The 14,031-nt window shown below is 45.4% G+C and overlaps 1 protein-coding gene across 1 annotated transcript in view; it reads right to left on the minus strand.

The window, feature by feature from the left end:
* The window catches only part of CUTA (cutA divalent cation tolerance homolog), a 935,617-nt gene that overhangs the window by 235,195 nt on the left and 686,391 nt on the right, over positions 1-14,031 (minus strand). The gene's annotated exons all lie outside the window — the stretch shown is intronic.

Below are 14,031 nucleotides of genomic sequence, written 5' to 3' on the forward strand. Positions count from 1 at the left end.
GGCAGGCCTCTGCCCACCAAAGGAACTCTAGGCGTAGGCAAGGTATGATAGGAATCATTGTTTCTAGGTTTTGAGAATGCTGACACCATAAGATACCACTGTAGTTTCCTCATATGCAGTCTTGCACATGGAATTAGAAGAATGCAGGAGGCCATGAACCCCAACGCTTGCAGTATTTGCCTTGCAGTCAGCTGAGTTTGTCTTGACAGGTTTTTGAAGTAATCCGGTAGTTGGTTTTGTTTTTCTTCTGTGAGGAAAGCCATTTGGGTGGTTGTGTCTAGATCCAGCACTCCAGAAAGTTATTCTTTGGGATGGTACAAGTCTTGACTTGTGAATGTTGACTGTATATCCCAAAGCCTGAAGAAGATAGATGGCATAATTCAAGTGTTTTACCAAAATTTGTTGGCTGTCCGCTTGTATAAGGCAGTCGTCCAGATACGGGTATATTTGCATCCCCTGAAGTCTGCAGTGTGCAATTACTGATGCCAGGCATTTCGTGAATACTCTGGGTGCAGTAGATAAGCCAAAGGGCAATGCTGAGAATTGATAATGCTCTGAACCTGCAAAAAATCTGAGGTGTCTTCTGCAGCTTTGTCTGATAGGGACATGCAGGTATGCCTCCTTGAGGTCCAGAGTTACCAGCCAAAGACCCTTGCTCCAGCATGGGAAGGAGTTGCTGTAGAGTCAGCATTTTGAATTTTGGCACAATGAGATAAGTATTTAGTGCGGACAAGTCGAGAATAGGCCTCCATTGCTTTTCTTTTTTCTTGGAACAAGGAAGAGTCTGGAATAAAATCCTTGGCCTTGTTCTGAGAGGAACCTTTTCTATTGCTTTCATTTTCATTAAGTTGGAGATTTGTTTCAAAGCCTCTGCCCTTTGATTTGGTGGCAGGTCTGGCATGCCTTTTCTTTTCGGTAATGTGTGGAAATGGAACCTGTATCCTTTGTCTATTATTTGTAGTGTCCATTTGTCCCTTGTAATAATGTGCCAATTTTCTGAAAATAAGGAAAGCTTTCCACCCAAAGGTGCTTCCACTGAGCCCTGGTTGGCGTGTCAAAGTAAAGTCATTGAGTCTGTCCCAGTGCAGCAGTTGTAGGCCCTGCACTACACCTCTCTGGTTGGGAAGCTGCCATTGACGTCCTCTGTAGGAGCCTCTAGCTTGCCCTCTACCTCTGGCACGCCTGTTCTTGCCTCTCTGAAATGTGTTTGTGTCTGGAAAGGACCAGTTCTTGGAAGGCCAATTTCTGCTGAATCTTGGTGGTTGGACTTGCATAAAATCTTTGACTGTTTGTACAGATTTTGCCTTTTCTTCAAATTTCTTTAAGACCTCCTGAGCAGTGGAACCAAATAACTTTTGCTTTTCCAGTGGAGCATCCAGAAGCTTTGCTTTAACATGGTCTGGCAGAGATTGTTCCTTCAGCCAAGCATGCCTACGTATGACTGCACCTGTCATAGCTGACCTACATGAAGCTTCCAATGCATCATAACCACACTGCAAGAAATGGTTGCTAACCTGTTGAGAGTTATGTACCAGATCCTGAAGTGATTTGCGATCTAGGGTTCAGGTGAAGACAGCTTTTTATGCAATTCATCTAACAAATATTCTTGGTACTGTATCATATGAAATTGACAGTTTAAAGCCCTCATAGAAAGGGTAGCAGAAGTATACACTTTTTTACCCCATCGCTCTAAAGCCCTGGACTCCCTTTCAGAGGGGAGTGGATTTTTTGTAGTGACTGCTGCAACCCCTTTAGGGCTCTGGGAAATAGTTTCTGGATCAGCAGAGTGGGCCTTGTAAAGGAAAAGATGTATTCGACCCTGTAGTACCTATCGGGTTTGGCAGGAGCCGGAGGGAGAGTGTCAGGGGTTGTGCTAGATTCAGAGTACACATCATCAATGACATTCAAAACAGGGGGAATAGCCAAAGGTCTATGCTGAGGCAAATGCAAGAAGGTCCTTAATCTCTTCCTGGAATCAGAGAATTCCTGGCCCTGCCATTGGAAATGCTCCCTCATAGTGTGCAGAGTTTCCCCAAAAGACAGCTCTTCAGGAGGGGAGGTCAAGGGATAGATTCCTCTGCATCTGAATCCTCAGTAGGAAAAAAGCCTCCTCCTGGTAGTCCGAGAGAGCAGAGACATCAGGAGGCCTCATCTGAGGAGAGGGGATCAGAGGGCTCAACCCTGGGCCTTTTCTGTAGGAGGTTGAGAGCCCCTGTCCGATGAGGCTGAGAGCCCCTAATTAATGAAATAAGGTCCTCTGCTAGACTAAGGATCTGAGAACCTGTAGTGGGTCCCTGAGGGATAACCCTGGGAGGCATAGATTTTGAGTGTTTAGCAGCTTTAGCCCTAGACAATGCCTTAATAGACATGGATGCAGGAGGCCTGGCTGCACCACGTGCTGGTGTAGTTTTGTCTAAGGGAATGGTGTCGGAAGGTTCCTGGACACCAGATTCCAATGGAGATTCAACAACCGACACAGTAGTGGCCTCCGGGGCCGAGGTTGTCAGTTGTACAGTTTCGTGAACGGTAGTACCAAGGACTCGGTTTCAGCTGAGACCGAGACACTGCGTAGGCCTGGCCGTGGTTTCAGCGAAACCGCTGGACCGCGGTGTCGGTCCTTGTCCTTCTGTTTCTTTATTAAATGTGAAGTCGGAGTCTCCGACGGCATTTTGTAAGCAAAACTAGCCCCAAAAATTCCTCTGCAAACTCCGACAGACGCCTTAGAGTGCCGGGTTGAAGGAAGCACAGGCGGAACAGGCCGAGACGCCGTGGTCTGGGCCTAGGCAAGGTAGGCAGTAAGAGTGGAAATCCTTATGAGGTATTTGTTTCCCACAAGTTAAGCAATTATTAATTTTATCTGATATCAGCTGAGGCAAGAAAGAGTCCCCAACGGGTACTTAGCTTTTGAAGTCTCGGTTTAGCTGAATTACAGGAGCTGGCCGACCGGCACTTGTGAACTGCTTCTGCTTCGGGCACCACGCGGCAAGAAAGACTGAGGAAGATGGCGCCGGCTGACGCTATACCCCAGGCGCTCTGACGTCGGGAAGGGCTTACATCAGCCGACACCGACCCGACTTTGGAATCTGGTCGAATCGGGGGCTGCCTGAGGCAGGACAACCCATATGTGATGACTGCAGATGCATCCTTGAAGGACCTCCAGATGTAGTAATCCATGAAAAGACAAAAGTAGTACTGATCATTGAAAAGTACAGTTGTGTACACTTACCATAAATGTAGATGTTAGAGTGTATTGACTGCTGCAGTCATTACATTTGGGTAATCTGTTTGCAGGTTGCCCTCAGTCGGCCTGATTAACAAAGTCTTGGGTCCCAAGGGGTTGCTGTCCCTTTTTCCATGACGTTATGGGTATAAAACATGCAGCAGACTCCATTACATCAATTTTTCTTGCCCCAGATGTCAGGTGCCCCCCTAATGGGAAGCAATTAAAACATAAAAGCACAAAGATATACCTCCAACAAAAAAGCAAATACACCAAAAAGGCTTTTAAGCATAGTAAAGGAAAGTAGAGGTATAGCCAAAAGAAGTTAGAATCCCCTGGAGTCTGCAATGTGCAACTACTGATGCCAGGCATTTCGTGAATACTCTGGGCGCAGTAGATAAGCCAAACGGCAATGCTGAGAATTGATAATGCTCTGTTCCTGCAAGAAATCTGAGGTATCTTCTGCAACTGTGTCTGATTGGGACATGCAGGTATGCCTCCTTGAGGTCCAGAGTAACCAGCCAAGACCCCTTGCCCAGCATGGGAAGGAGTTGCTGTAACGTCAGCATTTTGAATTTTGGCACAATGAGAAAGGTGTTTAGAACGGACAAATCCAGTATAGGCCTCCATTGCTTTTCTTTTCTTGGAACAAGGAACAGTCTTGAATAGAATCCCTGGCCTTGTTCCTGAGGAGGAACCTTCTCTATAGCTTTTATTTGTAACAGCTTTGAAATTTGTAAGAGAGCCTCTGCCCTTTGATTTTGTGGCAGGTTTGGTATGCCTTGTCTGGTTGGTAAGGTGTGGAAGTGGAACCTGTAACCTCTGTCTATTATGTCCAGAATCCATTTGTCCTTGGTTACAATGTGCCAGTTCTTGGAGAATAAGGATAATTTTCCGCCTAGAGGTGCTTCTCTTTGAGCCTTAGTAGGCGGAGTGAAAGTCAAGTCATTGTGATTGTCCCTGTGGTGTGGGTGAACTCCCTGCGCCACTTCTCTGATTTGGTGGTTGCCATTGGCGGCCCCTGTAGGAGCCTCGGTATTGCCCTCTACCTCGAGCACGCCTGTTTTTTCCCCTTTGAAACTTGTCCGAGTCTGGAAAGGACCAATTTTTCGAAGGCCAATTCCTGCTAAATCTGGGAGGCTGAACCTGGAGGAAATCCTTGACAGTCTGTACTAATTTTGCCTTTTCCTCAATAGCCTTCAATACATCCTGTGCATCAGTACCGAAAAGCTTCTGTTTTTCCAGAGGTGCATCCAGGAGCTTGACTTTAACATGGTCTGGCAGTGGCTATTCTTTCAACCAAGCATGTCTACGTATAACTGCCCCTGTCATGGCTGCCCTACATGAAGCTTCCAATGCATCATAACCACACTGAAGAAAATGATTGCTAACCTGGCTGAGTGTTATGAACCAAATCCTGCAATGCCGTTCTATCTATAGGCTCAGGAGAGGCCAACTTTTTCTGCAAATCATCCATTAAGTAATCCTGGTACTGAAACATATGAAAAAGGCAGTTGAGTGACCTCATGGCAAGGGTGGAAGAGGTATAAACTTTTTTGCCCCATCTCTCTAGGGACCTAGCTTCCCTGTCAGTGGGCAGAGGGTTTTGGCCGAGGAAGTAGCCACTCCTTTGGGGCCCTGTGAAATAGTTTCTAGATCCACAGAGTGGGCCTTAAAGAGATGCTTATGGGTTTCAGGGACCCTGTAGTATCTGTCAGGCTTGATAGGAGCAGGAGGGAGTGAATCAGGCGAAGCACTGGAGTCTGAGAAAACATCATCAAGGACATCCAACACTGCAGGGATAGCTAAAGGTCTGTGTTGGGGTAGCTTAAGGAAGGTATGTAGCCTTTTCCTGGAGTCAGAAAATTCCTGACCCTGCCACTGAAAATGTTCTCTCATGGAGTTGAGAACTTCGCCAAAAGAAATGTCCTCTGGAGGGGAGGCAGAGGAAATTGAATCCTCAGCATCCGAGTCCTCATAGGCCTGGAAGGATTCTTCCTGGGTATCTGAGTGCTCTGAAACCCCAGAGGCTTCATCTGAAGAGAGGGTGTCTGTCTGCTCAGTTCTAGGCCTTTTATCTGCAGGTGGCTGAGAACCTCTGTCTGGGTGCGGCTGAGAACCCCTGATAAGAGAGATTAGATCTGCAGCAAGAGTCATGATCTGTCTATCAGAAGAGGGGCCTTGAGAAGTAGATTTAGGATGGGCCTTGGCCTGGCTGGCAGCCTTGGCACGTGCAAAGGCCTTGATGGACATGGATACCGGAGGCCTAGCTGCCCCACGTGCAGGGGTAACCTTGTCCACAGGAATGGTGTCGGGTAAATCCAGAGCTTCGGTTTCTGGAGGAAAATCAACAACCGGCACCGTTGAAGTCTCCGGGACCGAAGAACGCGGTAAAGTGGTGTCGTCGGCCTGGGGCGGTTGAATTACCGCTTCCGAAGGGACCGATGCACTCGCGGAGGGCTTAGGTGTGGTATCGGTGGACGACGCGGGCCGAGGATGTCGGTCCCGGTCCTTGCGTTTTTTGGTAGATTGTGCTGTCGGTTGTTCTGACGGCATGATATAAGCGAAAGATTCGCCAAAAAAGTCTTCGGCAAATTCTGCCCGGCGCCTGAGTGTGCGCTTATTAAAGCAAGCACAGGCAGCACAGGCCGAGACGTCGTGGTCTGGGCCCAGGCAAGGGAGGCAGTAAGAATGGAAGTCCTTATGAGGTATTTGTTTACCACAAGACAAACAATTATTAACCTTTTCACTTTTTTCTGACATCGGCTGAGGCAAGAAAAAATGTTCCCCAACGGGGTACTTAGCTTTTAGATGACTTCGGTATTTGAAACACAGGAGCTGACCGACCGGCACTTGCGAACTGCTTCTGCTTCGGGCACTGCGCGGCAAGAAAGACTGAAGAAGATGGCGTCGGCGGATGCCTTTATACTCCAGCCGTTCTGACGTCAGGGAGGAGGCGACATCAGCTGATGCCGGACCCAGACTTTGGAATCCGGCCGACCGGGGGGCTGCCTGAGGCAGGACAACCCATATGTCAGGACTGCAGTTGCATTCTTGAAGGACATCTGATAGTGCGTGTAGCCAGCTTTGAAGTGTAGGTATCTTCTGCAAGATTCCCTGATTGGAATGTGCAGGTATGCTTCTTTTAAATCTAGTGTTACCAACCAGGCATCTTAGCCTAGCATTGGAAGTAATTGGTGAAGAGTCAGCATCTTGAATTTTGGAATCTCCAAAAAGGTGTTAGACAGGTCCAGTATAAGACGCCATGAATCATCTTTTCTGGGTACCAGGAAAAGTCTTGAGTAGAAACCTTGTCCCTTTTCCTCTTCTGGTACCAGCTGAATAGCCTCCATGCTTGAGAGAGAAAGTACTTGTTTTTGGGACTCTGCTCAATGATTTGGTGGTAGGTCAGGCCACCCACTTGGTGTCGGCAACGTGTGGAAGTGAAATCTGTATCCCTGGGATACTATATTTAAAACCCATTTGTCCTGGCTAATGAATTCCCAATTCTTTGCATGAAGAGCAATCTTTCTTCCCAAAGGGGCAGTCAGTTGATAAGTGCTTGGAAATTTTAAAAGGAAGTCATTGAGACAGTTTACCATAGGGGGGAGTCTTATTATTCCCAGACTTGGAAGTGGAGGCCCCCCACTGCTTAGTTCTGGGAGTCCCCTGGGACTGAAACCTGGGGTTTTTGCTGTGTCTGGGTTTGGCTTGAGAAGACCTGGAAGGGGCTGGAAAGGACCAATTCTTAGAGGGCCAGTGCCTACTACATCTAGAAGGCTGAACTTGTAAAAAATCTTTAACAGTTTGCATAGATTTAGCTTTATCTTCCATCTTAAGAACTTCCTCAGCCTTGTTGCCAAAAAGGCAGTCCTGATTTAAAGGAGCATCCAACAATTTAGCTTTAACATGATCAGGCAAAGATTGCTCCTTAAGCCAAGCATGCCTTCTGAGCACAGACCCAGTAACAGCAGCCCTGCAAGAGGCCTCTAATGAATCAAAACCACATTCCAAAGTATGTTTTCCAACTTGTTCAGCAGAATGCATTAAATCCTGTAATTCTTTATTTTCCACACAGTCAGGAATCATCATTTTCTGTTTAAACAGTCCAATAACATGTTGCTGATATTTTAACATATGAAACTGGCAGTTTAAAGCCCTAATGGCCAAGGTTGCAGAAGTGTAAACCTTCTTACCCCATCTATCCAGTGCCCTGGAGTCTCTATCAGAAGGGGAAGGATTTTTAGCAGTAGAAGCCTTAATGCTCTAGGGCCCCTGTGAAATAGTCTCTGGATCTCCAACAGGATTTTTGAAAAGGAACTTTTAGGACTTTGGGACTCAGGGACCCTGTAGTATCTGTCTCTGGGAGCAAGAGGCAGGGAATCAGGGGCCAAACTAGATTCCGAGAAAGCATCAACAATGTCTAGTACAGGAGGAATAGCTAAAGGCCTATGCTGAGGTAGGAGAAGGAAATCCCTAAGCCTCTTTTTTGAATCAGAAAAATCCTGGCTTTCCCAGTGGAAATGCTCCCTTAGAGTATGTAAGGTTTCCCCAAACGAAAAATCCTCAGAATGGGAAGCAGCGGGAATAGAGTCCTCTGCATCAGAATCCTCAATAAGTAGGTAAGGACAAATTCAGGTCATCATAAGAGTCAGAAAAAACAGATTTCTGATCAGAAGATTTATAACCAACCTCCGTCCTAGGCCTCTTAGAAGGGTGGGGGGGGGGTTGGCTACCCCTGATTAGAGTTATTAGAGCTTCAGCCATTCTTATCATTTGTTGTTTAGGCATAGAGACCAGAGCATGTGGCCTGGGTGTCGGTTTTTTTAGACATGGATCGAGATTTAGGCCTAAGTAATGAAGGAGGCGTCGATTTAATATGCAAGTCCATAGGCCTGAATACAACCTCAGAAGCTGGTGCCTGCACAGCTGCTCTGGACCCATCCAAGGTACAGACATCCGCGGGTTCCATAGTTGAAGCATCTCGTGGCATACCGGACTCCGAATGCATCTCAGTAGGGGCCTGCGAATCAGAAGTAGCAGGTATCAGGGGCTGCGAAAGTGCCTCACCGAGTACCGACAAACTGGCGACTGGCTTAGTTGAAGCGTCATCGGCAGTTTTGGACCTCGGCGGTCTATCTCTGTCTTTATCTTTGTGTTTTTTTCGGAAACACGGTAGTTGGACGGCTGACAACATTTCTGGATAATTAAACTGAGAACCAAAATATTTAGAGGCAAAAATATACAGACGACGGATACTGCACTGATTAAATAAAGCACAAAACCGACAGTAAGGTACATCGTGGTCAGGGCCTAGGCAAGGAATACAGTACGAATGAAAATCTTTATGAGGTATTTGCTTTCCACAAGTAATGCAATTATTAGCTTTTACTGACATCGGTAAGGAGCAAGAAAAAGTTTCCCCAATGGGGTACTTATCTTTAGTTGAAGAATTTGGTTCTGAAACTCGAAAACAAAAATTTCAGGAGTCGGCCGACCAGCACTTGCGAACTGCTTCTGCTTTGGGCACCTCAGGGCAAGAAAGACTGAAGTAATGGCGTTGGCTGCATGTTTTATACCCCTGACGACCTGATGTCATAGAAGAAAGGACAGCAACCGATGCAGGACCCAAGACTTTGTTAATCAGGACGACTGAGGGTAACCTACAAGCAGATTACCCAAATGTAATGACTGCAACAGTGAAACACGAAGAACATCTGCGACACACAGTGACTACAGTGTCATGTGCAGAGAGACACAAAGTCATAAAATACCAGGATCTGCAGGGAGAAAAGAGGGCAATGTGGAAGGAGGATATTCAGACAGTTCCAATAGTTGGAGCAACTGGTCTTACAAAACAGAACTTACAATCATACTTGGATATGTTGCCAATATATGCAAATCCGTATGAATTGCAGGAGTCAATTCTAGGCACACTGCAGGTGCTGTGAAGAGTACTTCTGGCCAACATCAAAGATTGAAGCAATATTAATTTAATGAATTTTAATCATACTTTGACTTAGGAAATGCAGTCCATTCCCGTCCTAGTATTAGCTGCCCCCGATAGGAAACTTCCGATACTGACAAAAGGGATACAGCTTTTACTCAGAAATTTATCTGCTTAGAAGGGCAAAAATTTCTGTGTAAAGGGTGTTCCCAATGGGGGCTAATTTGCCAGAAACAAAGCTCTTAGCCGAATACCGCTCCTTAACACCCAAAAGATGCTTTTCTCCAGGACGGCAAGAAAGTACTGAAGAAATCTTTATGCAGACTGCCAATTACCCCTCCTTGCAGCTAGCCAATCAGAAGTCACAGTGAAGGTGTGTGGGGGCAGAGCTTTGTGAAGCTGGCCAGCTGCTGTTTCCTAGGCAAGGAGACAATCCACACAGTCTAAAGGCTGCTGCAGTAGTGAGAATAATGAAATCTTAACTCCCAGGGCCTATATGGAACTATGAAAATCACCTTCATTTAGTGAAGCTGTGCTTTTTTGAGCAAACCTTGCAAATAAGAGGAAATGAGCCAATGAATGAATAATGCACAGTAGAGTTCAGGGAGCAACTTGTGGGCTGCTCAATCCTAAGGTGGATTCTTGGTGTACTAATGAGTGAGAAGATGCTGAATTTGGTGCTGGATAGGGAAACAGAGCCTACAGCATGACTTCTCTAATGCTGGAAATTTGTGCTGTGGAGGACCTGACACAAAATTGCCACTGAAACCACTGCTAGAATGTAAAACTTTCACCAAAACGGCTTCTTCAGGCATCACATAAGACTGGAAATTACTTACTTAATTTAAATAGTGTTACAAATCACATGACAACACCATTATATGCCAAGTTGCTAAAATAAAAGCTAGCAAGCCCTAATAAAATCAACATTTATAAAATACATAAGATCATATAAAAATATATGAAAAAAATTTGTGTGTGTATATATATATATATATATATATATATATATATATATATATATATATATATATATATATATATGATGTAGTATTATTGCCAAGCTTGTGCATGTAACTTCATGAGTAATGGTTTTAAAGAAAATGTGCCATTTAGTCCAGGTGGTAAATGTGCTTCAAAGTTTGAGTATCCATTTCATTGCCTCATACTTGCATATTAAAGAGACATTCTAGCAGTGGTTTCAGTGGCTTTTTTCTCTTGTTGTTGGTTCTTTTAAGCTGCTGAATTTACAACTTATACACTGTTGTGCTTTGCTTTACCTGACAGAAAATTCATGACAGAAGGGTACGTGAAAACTTTTTGAATAATGTGTAACATACCGAAAGTCATTAACACTCAATACAAAATCCAGAAATGTAAAAAGACAAACTTTACAATACTGATCTCAAAATACCTACTAACAGCATAGACGCACAAAATACCTACATTGTACCATCACACAGCCAGTTAACTAACACTTCCCTGTTATTGAAAGTAGGAGCTAAGCACCAGCATGGGCCTTGCGAGGGCAGGGTGTGCAAATCTAACTCTATACACATGCAGAGGAGTATTTATTTTGTTTTCAGCATTTTTGACATTTCAACACTATACAAATCAGTATTAACACTCAGGATAGTATTGCTTTCCAGTAAGTTGATACTGACCTACTGTGGGTATCATGCATCTGTTGAATTTGTCTGCCAATGAGCCAAACACAGAAAGAGGCTGCTCAAAAGGAATCAGTCCCAGACTCTCAGCCTCCTGGAAAATGGGACAAAACAAGGCTACATGGTGCTAACTTCCCTGAAGGGATCCCGAAAAGACTATGATCAAAAGAACTTTTCGCATCTTCAAGATGTTTACGTAATGGGATCTTTCAGAAGATGTCCAGACAAACTGAACCATCCGTCTGCTGAAATGTCTCCTCTAGCACTAGGCGGACTGAAATGGACTACTGGAATAACTGGCAAAATCCATCTGTCAATGCAAATGCTGTCAGCACACTTGGGAGATATGGGCCTGCTGAAACAAGAGTATCCGTAGCCTGTGAATACTTGGCCCTTATGGCCCACTGCAAAATTCTTGTGGTATCTGGCATAAAGAAAGTCATGCACTTACCATAACTTGGCATCAGTGTTACCCCAAGTCACTGTACATCACTCTTGGGTCATAGGATCCGACATCGGATCCAAGCCGGCAACTTTGCAGACAGCTTCTAGGCTTGAGATCCTTCCACTCTTATGACCCCTTGCTGCCCTTTAACCCCTCAGACCAAGTTTGCCCTAAAGCTAGAAAGCAGTTAAGGATGACCCTGACCACCAGATAGGACATCTCCACTTCCTCTAGGTGCTGCAGGACGGGGGAAGGAGGGAGGGATAGTGATTAATAATGACATCGCATAACACAGATGCCAGGTTATGGTTAAGTACATAACTATCAGATATCCATGTCACTATCCCTCACTCTTGAGGCATAGTCCCCAGCTACACTAAATCCTGGGTGGCCTCACAGAAGGACATGCCAAAGAACTATGGAGACAAAGGAAGCCCTATTCCTAGAGACAATGTCAAGCTTATAATGATTAAGAAAAATGTGAGGATTAGACCAGGTGGCAGTCACACAAATCTCATCTACAGAATGACGGGTCAGATAGGCAGCCGATGTAGAGATTGATCTAGTGGAATGAGCTCCGATTGGGCCTGGTAAGGATAAGCCTTTAGACGAATAGGGAAAGGAAATACACTTCAAATCCAATCAGACCCTGTCTGTTACGAGAAAATACCACAACAGTTGGTCAGATTTGTGGAAAAAAAGCAGTTATGTACTCACCATAACGTTCCATCTGAGTAGTAACTTCATTTGTCAGCAAACTGTGGGTATCGGATCCAACCTGGATCCGAGCCGGCAGCTTTTCAAGCTAGAGATCCAAGCTCCTCTCCCTTACCCACAATACCCTGCAGCCTCCTTCCAATCCTCAGATCACGTTTGCCCACATATATAACCTCACAACCACAAACAACAACCTGAAGAATCCTAACCTAAGGATTAGCAAAGGACCTGATAAACCATCCTAGGGTCCTAAGGATTAGCAAAGGACCTGCTAAACCATCCTAGGGTCCATAATAATTAAAGAACCAGGTTAGGGGGAAGGAGGGAGGGTTGGTTGCTGACAAATGAAGTTACCTACTCAGATGGAATGTTATGGTGAGTACAAAACTTCTTTATCTGAAGTAGTTAACTTCATTTGGTCATCAACCTGTGGGACAGAGTCCCCAGCTACCAAAAAACTTGGGCGGTCCTCAAGGAAGGATATTCCGGAGCACTCAGAGCCAAAAGCCGCCCTTCCTCTGGACGCTAAATCCAATTTATAGTGAGAGATAAAAGTATGAGAGGATGCCCAAGTAGCCGCAGAGCAAATGTCATCCAAGGGAATTCTAGACCAGAATGCAGCAGATGTAGCCATAGAGCGAGTAGAATGAGCATGAACCCCTTATAGGCTCTGGTAGGCCAGATAATTTGTATGTGAGCAGAATGCAATTAGAAATCCATCTGGCCAGAGTCACCTTCGAAACTGGCTTACTCAAGAAGGGTTTTGCAAAGGAAACAAAGAGCTGATCAGACTTGCGGAAGGCAGCTGTTATGTGTAAATAAAAGTGTAACTGTCTATGAACATCTAACGAATGAAGTTTGTACTCCCCTTTGTTTTGATAGGGAAAAAAAACAGGGAGATTAATGGACTGATTGATGTTCACCTCGGAGGCCACTTTGGGTAGGAAAGATGGGTTAGTCCTGAGAGAGACCCTTCACAGAGGGCCTAAAGCTCCGACAGCCTTCTAGCTGAGGTAATAGCTACCAGAAAGGCAGTTTTCCAGAACAAGAATTTCAAATCAACAGAAGCTGCAGGTTCAAAAGGTGGTCCAGTCAGAGCCTGAAGGACCAAAGTTAGATCCCATGGAGGGGCGGAATTCCTAATAGGTCTCAAGAGAAACGTACCTTTCAGAAAGGTTTTACAAATCTTGGTGGAAGTGAGGGGATTGAGATTGTCCCCATGTGAAAATGGGAGATGGCAGCCATTTGAACCTTTAAAGCAGAAGATAGAAATCGAGCACTGCTGGGATGGGAGCAGTGAACGGATCCAAATTCCTATGAGACGCCCAAATGGAGAACCGCTTTTATTTACTATTGTAAACCTTCCTGGTAGAAGGCTTATGCGCCGCTACCAGGATAGATCTAACTGTAGACGAGATACCGGTAGTCCTAGCAACTAATGGAATTGGATCAACCAAGCTGAGAGCTTGAGATCGACCAGATTCGGGGGTTTCAATCCCAAAGGATGAGTTATCAGATCCGGGATGGGATCCAAGATCCAGAGAGGAGCTATAAGATGAGACCGTAGGCACGGGAACCAGGCTTGAGGCCAGAATGGGGCTATGAGGATAATCTTGTTCCCCAACCAACGAGCTTTCTGTAAGAATTTTGTCATTAACGGAAGAGGAGGATAAGCATAAAGAAGACCGGGTGGCCAAACATGAACTAGAGCGTCTCTGGGGCTTTCCCCCGGAGGGTGGATTAGAGCGAAAAACTCGCTGCACTTTGCGTTGGAAGGCAACATGAAAATATCGCAGCAAAGCTGACCCCACTTGCGGAAGATCTGTTTTGCTACTAATAGATTCAGAGACCACTCATAGGGCGAGAGGATAGTTCGATTCAGTTTGTCCGCTAGGATGTTGGACTGACCCGGAATGTGCGTTGCTAACAGAAAACGGTTGGTGGATATCGCCCAATTCCAAACTCTCATGGCTTCTCGGCAAAGAGGGTAAGACCTAGTTCCCCCCTGTTTGATGATGTACCAGACCACTGACAT

This window comes from Protopterus annectens, chromosome 9.part0 (assembly GCF_019279795.1).
Source record: "Protopterus annectens isolate FY-2018-M chromosome 9.part0, PAN1.0, whole genome shotgun sequence".
Classification (NCBI taxonomy): Eukaryota; Metazoa; Chordata; order Ceratodontiformes; family Protopteridae; genus Protopterus; species Protopterus annectens.